Raw genomic sequence first — 14,114 nt, forward strand, 5'->3', positions numbered from 1 at the left:
CACCGAGTTAAACTATGAAAAACTAGTGCCCTGTAAAAGGTACAAAAAACTTACCGCGCTAGCGTGATGCTGCGCGCTGAATCCGCGATCCTCGGTAGCGGATGTGGGAGCCTCGGCACCCTTGAAAAGCACCTTCCAGGCATCTTCGTACATCGTGTCGAAGAGCCTGCTCAGAGTTCGATGCTGCGCCAGATTGAACTCCTACAGATTGAAGGCCCGTTGTTGACACGGGAGGCTCAGGCGTATGAGCATAACCTGGACTACGTTGACGAGCCTGAGCTGCTTGTTCACCAGGGATTGGATGCATGTTTGCAGTCCGGTCACCTCCTTTTTGCTGCCCCACGACAGGCGCATCTCTTTCTAGGACGTGAGCCGCGTTGGGGGTCCGGACCGGAACTCGGGGGCTACGACCCACTTAGGGTCGCGCGGCTCGGTGATGTAAAACCACCCCGATTGCCACCCCTTCAGGGTCTCCAAAAAGGAGCCCTCGAGCCATAGGACGTTGGCCATCTTGCCCACCATGGCGCCTCCGCACTCCGCCTGGTTGCCGCGCACCACCTTCGGCTTGACGTTGAAAGTCTTGAGCCATAGGACAAAATGGGGGCGGATGCGGAGGAAAGCCTCGCACACGACGATAAACGACGAGATGTTGAGGACGAAATTCGGGGCCAGATTGTGGAAATCCAGGCCATAGTAGAACATGAGCCCCCAGACAAATGGATGGAGAGGGAAACCCAGTCCGTGGAGGAAATGGGGGGAACACCACCCTCTCATGGGGCCTAGGGGTAGGGATGAGCTGCCCCTCTTCGGGAAGCCGGTGCGCAATGTCGTTAGACAGGTATCCAGTCTTCCTTAGTTTTTTGATGTGCCCCTCCGTAACGGAGGAGGCCATCCACTTGCCTCCCGCTCCGGACATAGCTGGAGAAGGTTGAGATGGGGAGTGCGGACTTGGGCGCTGGAGCTCGAGTGCGCAAGAATGGATAGGTGAAGGAAGAAGGCGTAGGTGAAAAGATGGATCCTTATCCCCTTATATGGGTGGACGCGACTACGCGTCCCCACCAGCCTGGTAAAACTCGCTTATCTCCCAAGCGCCATAATCAATGGCGCGGTTGGGTTACCCACGCCCGTATTGATGAGAATCCCAGAATAAGGGGACACGATCTCTGCTTTAACAAGACGTGCCAAGGAAACCGCCTCGCATAACGCGCTGAGATGGGACAGTAAAACGGTTCGAATAAAAGCTTGGCCGTGGTGTGATGTCACACTACGGAATACGTCAGCAGATTAGATTTGTGTAAATATTATTCTCTCTATGGCAATATGTGGAAACTTATTTTGCAGATCCGGACACTATCTTTGTGTTCAAAATCTTCTATGAAGTACTTGGAGGAGGAACCCGCCTTGCAATGCCGAAGACAATATGCGCGCCGGACTCGTCGTCATTGAAGCCTGGTTCAGGGCTACTGAGGGAGTCTTGGATTAGGGGGTGTCCGGATGGCCGGACTATACCTTCAGCCGGACTCCTGGACTATGAAGATACAAGATTGAAGACTTCGTCACGTGTCCGGGAGGGACTTTCCTTGGCGTGGAAGGCAAGCTTGGCGATACGGATATGCAGATCTCCTACCATTGTAACCGACTCTATGTAACCCTAACCCTATCCGGTGTCTATATAAACCGGAGGGTTTTTAGTCCGTAGGACAACATACACATCAATAATCATACCATAGGCTAGCTTCTAGGGTTTTAGCCTCCTCGATCTCGTGGTAGATCTACTCTTGTACTACTCATATGATCAATATTAATCAAGCAAGACATAGGGTTTTACCTCCATCGAGAAGGCCCGAACCTGGGTAAAACTTCGTGTCCCTTGCCTCCTGTTACCATCTGGCCTAGACGCACAGTTCGGGACCCCCTACCCGAGATCCGCCAGTTTTGACACCGACACCCTTCTTTGCCACTCATCACATTCCAGAAAGCCAGTCGGAGGCCGTTGCGGAGGCCATTCGTCATGCTGGCATAATGATGGAGCGGGTGAAGGCGGTGCACGAAAGCAGTCAGGCTACTTATGACGCCAGCACGGCTCTTCGAGCCAATGTCCAGGTAAGTTAAATTCCGACTGAACTTGCTCTTTTAGGATATGCTACATGAATGTTTTCCTTCGCGCAATCTTTCATTGTCTTGTACTTCGAGATTGTACACCCACTGGGTGCTTTGTCAACTTTATTTTACTCGGCTTGGACGGACCGGCCGAGTAGAATCCGAACCAGTGGGGGCACGCTAAGTGCACCCACTGGGTGTAGTCCCCGAGACCGCAGTCGACTGCTGGCAGTCGGTTGGGGTCCAAGCACTTCTTTCTCTCCCTTCTTTTTTGTACTTGGTCTGGACGGACCAGCCGAGCAGAATCTGAACCAGTGGGGGCACGCTAAGTGCACCCACTGGGTGTAGTCCCCGAGACCGCAGTCAACTGCTGGCAGTCGGTTGGGGTCTGAGTAGTCTTGAAGTTTTATTCACTCGGAAGTAAATAATCTTTGATCTTGTCGATTGATATGTCTCTTACTCACTGTAGAAATCTTGTTCACTTATCTCCAAGTTTGCCGAATTTGAGGAAAAGCAGAGGCAACTCAACCTTGACCTGGAGTTGGCTCAGCAGAACTTAAAGAAGGCTCAAGATGAAGTCGCTAGTACGGAAGGTAATGGCCTGTCGACTGCTTATCTTGACCATCCTTCAAGTTATCTCTTCATTCTTCTGTTTGATCCAAATGTGTATTTTACAGAGAACATGAGGCTGACCCTGGAGAAGAAAGACTTGGACCTTGCAGCTGCGTAGAAGGAGGCTCAGGAGAAGACTGCCCTTGCTGACCAGAAACTGGCTTCGGTTGAAGCGCTGGAGGAGAAAATCAACAAGTTGAAGTCGTCTCTCACTGAATCCAATCGAGAGGCAACTCGACTGAAAAAAGAAAAAGTGCCTCTGAATGACCAGCTGGAAAGCATGACTCATAGGAGGAACGATTTGGAGGCTTATCTGAAAGCTCTCGCCAAGAAACTCTTTCTTATGCTCGAAGGTACCCCCTTTTTACCTGAATGTTTTACTGTTTGCAAGTTAGTCCCGACCGGTCGACTCATTAACTCCTTGACTCTGCAAAATTCTGCCAAAACTTTGAAGAAGAGACTGGACGGATCAAGACGGGCTTGGACCCTATCTTTTCTCCAGTCGGCGATGATGCTGCCATGAATGTGCTTCGACTGGAATCCCGCGCCGCCAGTGTTACAAATTATCTTGCTCGTCTAAAGGTAGCTGTTTCACGCATCGACTCATCGCTCTGGCCAAGGGCAACGCTTCAGAATGATCTTGAGTCTCTGATGACTAAGCTCAATGAGGTCCTGGTCGAGTGCAGGAATGGAAGAAGTCCTCTGCCCAATGCGGTGCTGACGTGGCTTTGTCACTGGTCAGGGTCCACTGCAAAGGGGCTCAAGAACAGAAGCTGGCGGCGATCAAGGTCGCCAACACAAAAAGGCATGACTTGCAGTCCTTCATGGAGACTTTCATTTCTGCTGCCACTCAGATCGCTGACGGGATTGATTTGGACGAGTTCGTCGACCCTGCGAGTCCTCCTCCTGCCGAGTGAACAAACTTGATACTTGAACTTGCTTTAAATTTGCCTCGGAATGCCAAGTGGTTTTTGTAACCGTTAAACTCCTTCGGGCCTGATGCCCGAGTACTTTTATCTTCGTCCTAAAACTTTTGAGATTTTATCCGATCTTGGTTTATCTTCTGCATGTGCTTGCATTCACCTTCGAGCGGAACTTATTCTTCATTCAGAATATTCTTTGAGATGCAACTCTGAGGGAGATATCCCAGTCGATCTGCACCTCGTCATCCTTGCGGATAGGGATGGAACGCTCATTGTACTTGTGGCACAGCTCTGAGGAGAGGTTTGCAATCGACCTGCACCTCGTCGTCCTTGCAGATAGGGATGGAGCGCACATTGTACTTGTGGCGCAGCTCTGAGGAGAGGTTTGCAACCGACCTGCACCTCGTCCTCCTTGCGGATAGGGATGGAGCACACATTGTACTTGTGGCGCAGCTCTGAGGAGAGGTTTGCAATCGACCTACACCTCATCTTCCTTGTGGATAGGGATGGAGCACATTGTACTTGTGGCGCAGCTCTGAGGAGAGGTTTGCAATCGACCTACACCTCATCTTCCTTGCGGATAGGGATGGAGCGCACATTGTACTTGTGGTGCAGCTCTGCAAGGAGGATTGTAGTTGACCTGCACCTCGTCGTCCATGCGGATAGGGATGGAGCGCACATTTCTACTTGTGGTGCAGTTCCGCGGGGAGGATTGCAGTCGACCTGCACCTCGTCATCCTTGCGGATAGGGATGGTTTTTCAACTGAGGCGAGTACTAGACTGCAGCTAAGCCCCCGAGTGTGAGGTTTGCTCATCACTTGGTAGGACTTTTGAAACTTAGGCGAGCACTGGGCTGCAGCTAAGCCCCCGAGTGTGAGGTTTTCTCATCACTCGGTAGGATTTTGAAGCTTAGGCGAGCACTGGGCTGCATCTAAGCCTCCGAGTGTGAGGTTTGCTCATCACTCGGTAGGATTTTTGAAACTTAGGCGAGCACTAGGCTGCACCTAAGCCCCCGATGTGAGGTTTGCTCATCACTCAGTAGGATTTTTGAAACTTAGGCGAGCACTGGGCTGCAGCTAAGCCCCCGAGTGTGAGGTTTGCTCATCACTCAGTAGGATTTTGAAACTTAGGCGAGCATTGGGCTGCAGCTAAGCCTCCGAGTGTGAGGTTTGCTCATCACTCGGTAGGATTTTTGAAACTTAGGCGAGCATTGGGCTGCAGCTAAGCCCCCGAGTGTGAGGTTTGCTCATCACTCGGTAGGATTTTTGAAACTTAGGCGAGTATTGGACTGCAGCTAAGCCCCCGGGTGAGAGGCTTGCTCATCACTCGGTAGGATTTTGTCAACTTAGGCGAGTACTGGACTGAAGCTAAGCCCCCGAGTGAGAGACTTTCTCATCACTCGGTAGGATTTTTTCAACTTAGGCAAGTATTGGACTGCAGCTAAGCCCCCGAGTGAGAGACTTGCTCATCACTCAGTAGGAGTTTTTTCAACTTAGGCGAGCACTGGGCTGCAGCTAAGCCCCCGAGTGTGAGGTTTGCTCATCACTCAGTAGGATTTTTGAAACGTAGGCGAGTACTGGACTGCAGCTAAGCCCCTGAGTGAGAGACTTGCTCATCACTCGGTAGGATTTTTTCAACTTAGGCGGGTACTGGACTGCAGCTAAGCCCCCGAGTGAGAGGCTTGCTCATCACTCGGTAAGATTTTTTCAACCTAGGCGAGTACTGGACTGCAGCTAAGCCCCCGAGTGAGAGACTTGCTCATCACTCGGTAGGATTTTTTCAACTTAGGCGAGTACTGGACTGCAGCTAAGCCCCCGAGTGAGAGGCTTGCTCATCACTCGGTAAGATTTTTTTCAACCTAGGCGAGTACTGGACTGCAGCTAAACACCCTAGTGAGAGACTTGCTCATCACTCGGTAGGATCTTTTCAACTTAGACGAGTACTGGACTGCAGCTAAGCCCCCGAGTGAGAGGCTTGCTCATCACTCTGTAGGATTTTTTTTCAACTTAGGCGAAACGGATTCGCGGCTAAGCCACCGAGTGAGAGGCTTGCTCATCACTCGGTAGGATTTCTTAAACTTAGGTGAAACAGATTCGCAGCTAAGCCACCCACTGGGGGATTCACAGCTAAGTCATTTTAGAAGACTGTAAAAACTCTTGTCTTTGATAAACAAACTACAAAGGTGCTTTTTATTACATCCCAATAGACTGAATGCTTAAATATAAAAGGGGCGGAGCAGCTCCGCATTCCAAGCTCGCGACTCGTCTTTCTTGTGCTCGACGTTGTAGAGGTGGTACGCCCCATTGTGGAGCACTCTGGTTGTAATGCCCCATATGTAACCTGCCATATTTGTATTCCTACTCTTGCCATTTTCGGCACTAAGTTATGATATTTCCTCATTGTTGGGTTTTGTCTTCGTGTTGCTTTTGCCTTTGTCATGCATCTCATATCATATCATCATGTGCATCGCATTTTGCCGTTGTCCGTTTTGCATTCCGGCGCTCCTATGTCCTCTGGTGTCCCCTTTTACCTCTTTTCGTGTGCGGATGTTAAACATTCTCGGATTGGACCGAGACTTTCCAAGCGGCCTTGGTTTACTACCGGTAGACCGCCTGTCGAGTTTCGTGCCATTTGGACTTCGTTTGATACTCCAACGGTTAACTAAGGAACCGTAAAGGCCTGTGTGTGTTGCAGACCAACACCTCTCCAAAGTGGACCAAAACCCACCTAAACCCCCTCCATCATCTCGGTCGTTCGATCACGATCACGTGGCCGAAAACCATGCTCAATTTGGTGCCTCCTAGCTCCCTCTACCTATAAATATAGACCCCCCCCTCCGAAATTTCGGGCAAAACCCTAGTCTCCTTCCACCTCCCGCCGCCGGACGCGTCCGCTTCGGGCCGGACACGTCCGCTCGCCGCCGCCCGACGAATCCTGAGCTGCCACGTGTCCCATCGGCCGCCTCCCGCGCCGCCGGCCCGCCGAGCCCGGGTCAGCCCCCCGCGGCCTGTCTCCCACCGCTGAGCCCGGGTCAGCCCCCCGCGGCCCGTCTCCCACCGCCGCCGCCCGGACCGGCTCCTTCGCCGGGCCGCCCCGCGCCGCCTCAACCGCGCCGGTGTCACCTCGCCCGCCTCGTCACTAGCCGTCGCTGCCACCTTCGCCGTGCGCCGCACCGCCCGGCTCCCTCGCCAGCGCCGCCGACCGCCGCACGCCTCCTCCTCCCGCCGCATCGCTCCGCCGGCGCCGGATCCGGCAGGTCCGGTGAGCTCCGACCACCGCTCATCTTCTCCGACGACTCCCCGATCAACCTTGGTTCATGTGCCATCCGGATCTGGATCCGCAGCTACAGTGAACCCTAAGGTTGACTTCGTCCCAGTTTTCCATTATTTTTAGCATTTTTCATCATGCCATAACTTTGCATCCGTGGCTCCGTTTTGGGCGTGTAGCATGTCAAATTGTTCGTCTCTATGTGTACTTCATTTCATTCCATTGCACCATGTTCATTTGAGCTCATCTTGATGCCCTAAATGTTGTTGCAAGAGTGCTATGCAATGTTAGTTTCAGATTCTTATCAGATATTGGACATTTGTCATTTTTGCCATGCTTAATCTGTGCCTCCTATGAACTTGAGCCCTACATGTGTTTTGAAGTATGCATTGCCATCTTTACATGGGTGTATGACATGTATTTTTTTGATCTTTGTGGTGACTAGCACAAGCATGCAAAGTAGCTCTCGTGATGTTGCTGATTTCAGGGACTTAGAAATCTTCTAAGTCTTTTCCCTGATAATATTTTTATGCCATGTATTCATGTCGCTACAGAGTGATCCATGCCTCTTTTTAGCATGTTTAGTAAGGATCATTTTGAGATATTGTTGTGCTCTATCCATCCATGTATTTTTTTTGCATTTATGGAGCACCCTAGAATGACTCAATCTTGCTCTACTTTTGCTATAAAATGTTCCTGGCAGATTGTTTACATGTTATTCAATTTTGCCGAGGTTGTTGTAGTTGATCCGTGCATGCTATGAGAGTGTTCTTGCCATGGTTAGCTTGTTCATCATGTCTACTTGCTGGGTGTATGCTTAGTTTGACATGCAATGCCTTGTGGTGAGTGCTTCGAGCTCGCAAACATGCCTACTTAATTCTGTTTTGCCATGTTCCAGTTTTTCTGCTAAGTCTGAATCTATTAACGAAACTTGCTATGTTCACATGGTTGCCATTGTATTTTCTGATCCCTTTTGGCTCATGGTCAGTAAGGGAGTTTTGTTGTATGCTTTGAGTACCTTCATGACATGCCTTGCTTTTCCATGATATGTTCCTGTAGCATGTTGTTATCTTGCTCTAAACATTGCTTCCTGATGTTAAATCCTGACATGTTATTTTCACTAAGTTTGTGAACATGTTATCTTTTGCACTTTTTCCATGCTTGTTTAAACCTTCTATTGTGTGAATTAGCCTTAGCTCAGTGTTCATCTTTTGTCAAGCATCTTGAGTGGATCCCTACCATGTGCTTTGTTGTTATGTTAGAGTGCAGTAGCTTGTTGTTCTTGATGCATTTACATGGCCTCGTGTTGTTAATCGCAGCTTTGCGCCATTATTGTTTTGCTTGCCATTTGCAAACCGTGCATTCGATTCCGGTGATCTTTATATCGATTTCGACCGAAATCAACTCATGTTTCCAGCGGCACTCTTGGTTTTCCAAGTTGAGGCCTAGTTCAATCTTTACTTTCCGAAACATGCATATGCATCGCATATCACATCTCGCATATCATGCCATGTTTTACATCATGTTGCTTGCGCATTGCACCGTGGTTGATTGTGTCTCCCTTTGCTTGTGTTCTTGCTTTAGGTAGAGCCGGGAGACGAGTACGTGATCGAGGAACCCATTGAGTACGCTTACGAGGATCAAGCTAGCGTCAACTCAGAGGACTTTGCAGGCAAGATGATCATACCCTCGAAATCACTTCTATCTTTTCGTGCTAGATGCTCGCTCTTTTGCAATGCCTATGCTATGATACCTACCACATGCTTTATCATGCCTCCCATATTGCCTTGTTAAACCTCTAACCCACCTTGTCCTAGCAAACCATTGTTTGGCTATGTTACCGCTTTGCTCAGCCCCTCTTATAGCGTTGCTAGTTGCAGGTGAAGATTGGAGTTTGTTCCTTATTGGAACATGTTTATTGTTGGGATATCTTTATTATATGTTGTTTACTTTAATGCACCTATATACTTGGTAAAGGGTGGAAGGCTCGGTCTTATGCCTGGTGTTTTGTTCCACTCTTGCCGCCCTAGTATCCATCATACCGGTGTTATGTTCCTTGATTTTGCGTTCCTTACACGGTTGGGTTATAATGGGAACCCCTTGACTGTTCGCCTTGAATAAAACTCCTCCAGCAAGGTCCAACCTTGGTTTTACCATTTGCCACCTAGCCTCTTTTCCCTTGGGTTCCGCGGACTCAAGGGTCATCTTTATTTTAAACCCCCGGGCCAGTGCTCCTCTAAGTGTTGGTCCAACCTAGAGCACAGTGCGGAGCCGTCCCTTGGCAACTTGGGTTACGTTGGCTCCCGTACGCTTAGCTTATCCGGTGTGCCCTGAGAACAAGATATGTGCAGCTCCTATCAGGATTTGTCGGCACAGTGGGTGGTCTTGCTGGACTTGTTTTACCATTGTCGAGATGTCTTGTAACCGGGATTCCGAGTCTGATCGGGTTGTCTTGGGAGAAGGAATATCCTTCGTTGACAGTGAGAGCTTGTTATGGGCTAAGTTAGGACACCCCTGTAGGGATTTGAACATTCAAAGCCGTGCCTACGGTTATGGGCAAATGGGAATTTATTAATGTCCGGTTATAGAAAACCTGAAACTTAACTTAATTAAAATGAATCGACAGAGTCTGTGGCCGTGATGGTCTCTTTTCGGCGGAGTCCGGGAAGAGAACACGGTCTCGTGTTGTGCTTGAACGTAGGTTGTTCTAGGATCACTTCTGGATCATAGTTTCTCGACCGTGCCTTGCCTTCTCTTCTCGCTCTCATCTGCGTATGTTAGCCACCATATATGCTAGTGCTTGCTGCAGCTCCACCTCATACCTTTCCCTACCTATAAGCTTAAATAGTCTTGATCGCGAGGGTGTGAGATTGTTGAGTCCCCGTGACTCACAGATTACTTGAAAACCAGATGCAGGGACCGATGATACCGTTCCAGGAGATGCGACTGAGCTCAAGTGGGAGTTCGATGAGGACTCGGGACGATACTACGTTTCCTTTCCAGACGATCAGTAGTGGAGCCCAGTTGGGGCGATCGGGGACATTATGCATTTGGGGTTGTTTTTATTTTGGTTCCGTAGTCGGACCTTGATTGTATCTGGATGATTGTAATGATATATTTATGCTATTGTGTGACGTGGCGATTGTAAGCCAACTATGTATCTCTTTTGTTATTCAGTACATGGGATGTGTAGAGATTACCCCTCTTGCGACATTGCCTACAATGCGGTTATGCCTCTAAGTCGTGCTCCGACACATGGGAGATATAGCCGCATCGTGGGTGTTACAAGTTGGTAATCAGAGCCTTCCCCAACTTAGGAGCCCCCTGCTTGATCGAATCATTGGCGTTGTTGAGTCTAGAAAAATGTTTTCAGTCTTATAGGATTATATATATCGGAGAGTAGGATTCTTTTTACTCCTCAATCCCTTCGTCGCTCTGGTTAGGCATCCTGACGTAGAGTTTTGACTCTTCTCTTCTCAAATTTCACTAAAAAAATTTAGGATCACGCGGGTATCTTGGAATCGTTCCGATGGTTTTGTGATGAGAACATTGTTCTTGGTGCCTCCTAACATTTAGGGGTTGTGGCAGTGTCCCGGGGAGTTGAGCTCCGAGGTGTTGTCGTCACAATTTTATCGTTGCAGTTCTGGAATACCTGAGTTTCACCGACATCGAAAATCTCTTTTATGCAGTTGTTGGTGAGATAACCTCGACGCCACCCAGTACTTGGGCGGGAGTTCGGGAGTATTGCCATAACTCGTATAACGGATGTTTTTCAAAGGTTGAGGTAAATGATTTCCGAAGGTTTCTTGGTTATGTATTGAAGGATGGATACAGCTGGATGTAGGATTTGCTAGATTTGGGTGAGATATTGTGCTTCCCCTGTATCCCCAACACCTGATTGCATAACCGGGAAAATTTCGGGAGTTTCATAGGTGGGAATTCTTGTAGCTCTAGTATTTCTTCCACGAATATTTGGTTTGTGATTGGGTAATCATCACCAAGTATTTGTTCTTGTCCGTACCTTGTTGTTTTATTCATCTACCTCTATCTAAGTGGCTTCTCAATTTATGGAAGTGTGACCATTTAATTTGGAATGCATTCGTTCATTCCTGTTCGAATGTTAAGACTATATGTTGCAATTTCAATCCATTTGATTCAGCTTGAATATATGTCTGTCAAGATGCGAACGGATGTCACCCTCTTCAGGATGGCTCCTCCAGCGCGTCAGAATCCTGAACCACCGCCACCACCACCTCCACCTCCGGAGGCATGGCAAGTTGTGATGGCCGCTACCAACGCCAACACGCAGCTGATCATGCAACTCTTGCAAGAGCGCAACCAAGGAAATCAAGGCCATGGCAACAATCAGAATTAGTTTGCTACACTCAACCAGTTCCTCGCAAACCAACCAAAGACCTTCAGTAACGGTGTCGAGGCAACAGACGCTGATGATTGGCTCGTGGATATCTGCAAACATTTCGAGTGCAGCAACGTTAGGCCTGAGGACTTTTTCAAGTTTGCCTCGTTCCAACTCAAAGACCAAGCTGCTGAGTGGTATCAGTAATACAAAGATTCCAGAGGAGGTCATGTGATTACCTGGGATGAATTCCGCCAAGACTTCAAAGCTCACCACATTCCTCAGAGTGTTTTTGAGAGCAAGCATGAGGAGTTCTGCAATCTGAAGCAAGGCAGCTTATCTGTTTACCAGTACAACATCATGTTCCAGAAGCTCGCTCGTTTCGCTAAGCAAGATGTCCATGATGAGAAGAGCATGATTTGTCAGTTCAGAGGTGGCCTCAGAGAAGTTCTGCAACTAGCTCTCGTGCTTTTTGAGCCGAAGAAGTACGATGAGTTTTACAACATGGCACTGAAACAAGAGACTGCTCAGCTCAAGTGCAATGCTTCCAAGAAACGAGTCAGGGATGCAACTCCTTCTTCCTCAACTCAAGTGGTAACTAAGCAGCAAAAGTATTGGTTGCCTCCTCATCCATTCTGTCAGCCTTATCAGCAGAAGAGCAAAGGTGGCAATGGATCTTCCCACCCACCCAACCCAGGCTTTCAGAACAAGGCTTCGTCTCATGCTCCAAGATCAAGTGCTCTGTATCACCGTCCGCTCTCGGAGGCCATGTGCAACAAGTGTCAGCAGAAGGGTCACTATGCCAACAAATGCTTCAATCAGAGGTGTCTTCCTCCTCCTCCTATGAGATCTACCAAGACCGCAGTGGTCAAGCATAATCCCAAGTTTGCAAAGGTCAACATGACGAACGCAGCTCAGGCAGAGGACTCGTCACATGTGATCATGGGTAACTTTCCAGTTAACTCTACTCCTGCAAAATTCCTTTTTGATATTGGTGCATCGCATTGTTTCATGTCAAGATCATGTGTTTCAAAGCATGACTTCGTTTCAGAAATGTTGGGTAAACCTATGGGAGTGGTTTCTCCGGCCAAGTCTATGAGGGCTTCCACGATGGTCCCGGATGTTACTATCACGATGGGCAACTATAAGTTTCTGTCTTCTCCAAAGGTCCTTGGTGACTCGGATATTGATCTTATTCTCGGAATGGACTGGCTTTCTAAGCACAAGGCTCGTCTTGATTGTGCTGCCAGGCAGATTCAATTGACACATTCGTTTGAGGATGTAATCGTCTTTGCCGCTCATGATGATACCATTCAAATGTTTTCTCTCAATGAGAAGGGCGAGTTGGATGCCATCTCTCAGATTCCAGTCGTTTGTGAATATCAAGACATCTTTCCAGAAGAGCTTCCAAGAATGCCTCCTCACTGGCCAGTTGAATTCGTCATCGATCTTGTGCCTGGCATGGAACCTGTGTGCAAACGTCCTTACAAGCTTGGACCTGAAGAGTTGAAGGGGCTGAAGAAACAACTCGATATTCAAGAGCGTATGGGTCTTATCCGACCAAGTTCTTCTCCATGGGGTTGTGGTGTTCTTTTTGTTGGGGAACGTAGTAATTTCAAAAAAATTCCTATGCACACGCAAGATCATGGTGATGCATAGCAACGAGAGAGGAGAGTGTTGTCTACGTACCCTCGTAGACCGGAAGCGGAAGCGTTAGCACAACGCGGTTGATGTAGTCGTACGTCTTCACGGCCCGACTGATCAAGCACCGAAACTACGGCACCTCCGAGTTCTAGCACACGTTCAGCTCGATCACGATCCCCGGACTCCGATCCAGCAAAGTGTCGGGGAAGAGTTCCGTCAGGACAACGGCGTGGTGACGATCTTGATGTTCTACCGTCGCAGGGCTTCGCCTAAGCACCGCAACAATATTATCGAGGATTATGGTGGAGGGGGGCACCGCACACGGCTAAGAGAACGATCACGAAGATTAACTTTTGTGTCTAGAGGTGCCCCCCTGCCCCTGTATATAAAGGAGCAAGGGGGGAGGCCGGCCGGCCCTTGAGGCGCGCCAAGGAGGGGGGAGTCCTCCTCCTAGTAGGAGTAGGACTCCCCTTTCCTAGTCCAACTGGGAAGAGGGAAGGGGGAAGGAAAGAGAGGGAGAGGGAGAGGGAAAGAGGGGCCACGCCCCCCTCCCCTAGTCCAATTTGGACTCCCCAAGGGAGGGGGTGCGCCACCTCTTGGGCTGCTTCCCCCTCTCTCCCCTCAGGCCCACTAAGGCCCAATACTTCCCCGGAGGGTCCTGGTAACCCTTCCGACACTCTGGTTTTCTCCGAAGTCACTCAAAACACTTCCGGTGTCTGAATATAGCCGTCCAATATATCAATCTTTATGTCTCAACCATTTCGAGACTCCTCGTCATGTCCGTGATCATATCCGAGACTCCGAACAACCTTCGGTACATCAAAATATATAAACTCATAATGAAACTATCATCGTAACGTTAAGCGTGCGGACCCTACGGGTTCGAGAACAATGTAGACATGACCGAGACACGTCTCCGGTCAATAACCAATAGCGGAACCTGGATGCTCATATTGGCTCCCACATATTCTACGAAGATCTTTTATCGGTCAGACCGCATAACAACATACGTTGTTCCCTTTGTCATCGGTATGTTACTTGCCCGAGATTTGATCATCGGTATCTCAATACCTAGTTCAATATCGTTACCGGCAAGTCTCTTTACTCATTTCGTAATACATCATCCTGGAACTAACTCATTAGTTGCAATGCTTGCAAGGCTTAAGTGATGTGCAGTACCGAGAGGGCCCAGAGATACCTCTCCGACAATC

Source organism: Triticum aestivum, chromosome 1A (assembly GCF_018294505.1).
Source record: "Triticum aestivum cultivar Chinese Spring chromosome 1A, IWGSC CS RefSeq v2.1, whole genome shotgun sequence".
Lineage (NCBI taxonomy): Eukaryota > Viridiplantae > Streptophyta > Magnoliopsida > Poales > Poaceae > Triticum > Triticum aestivum.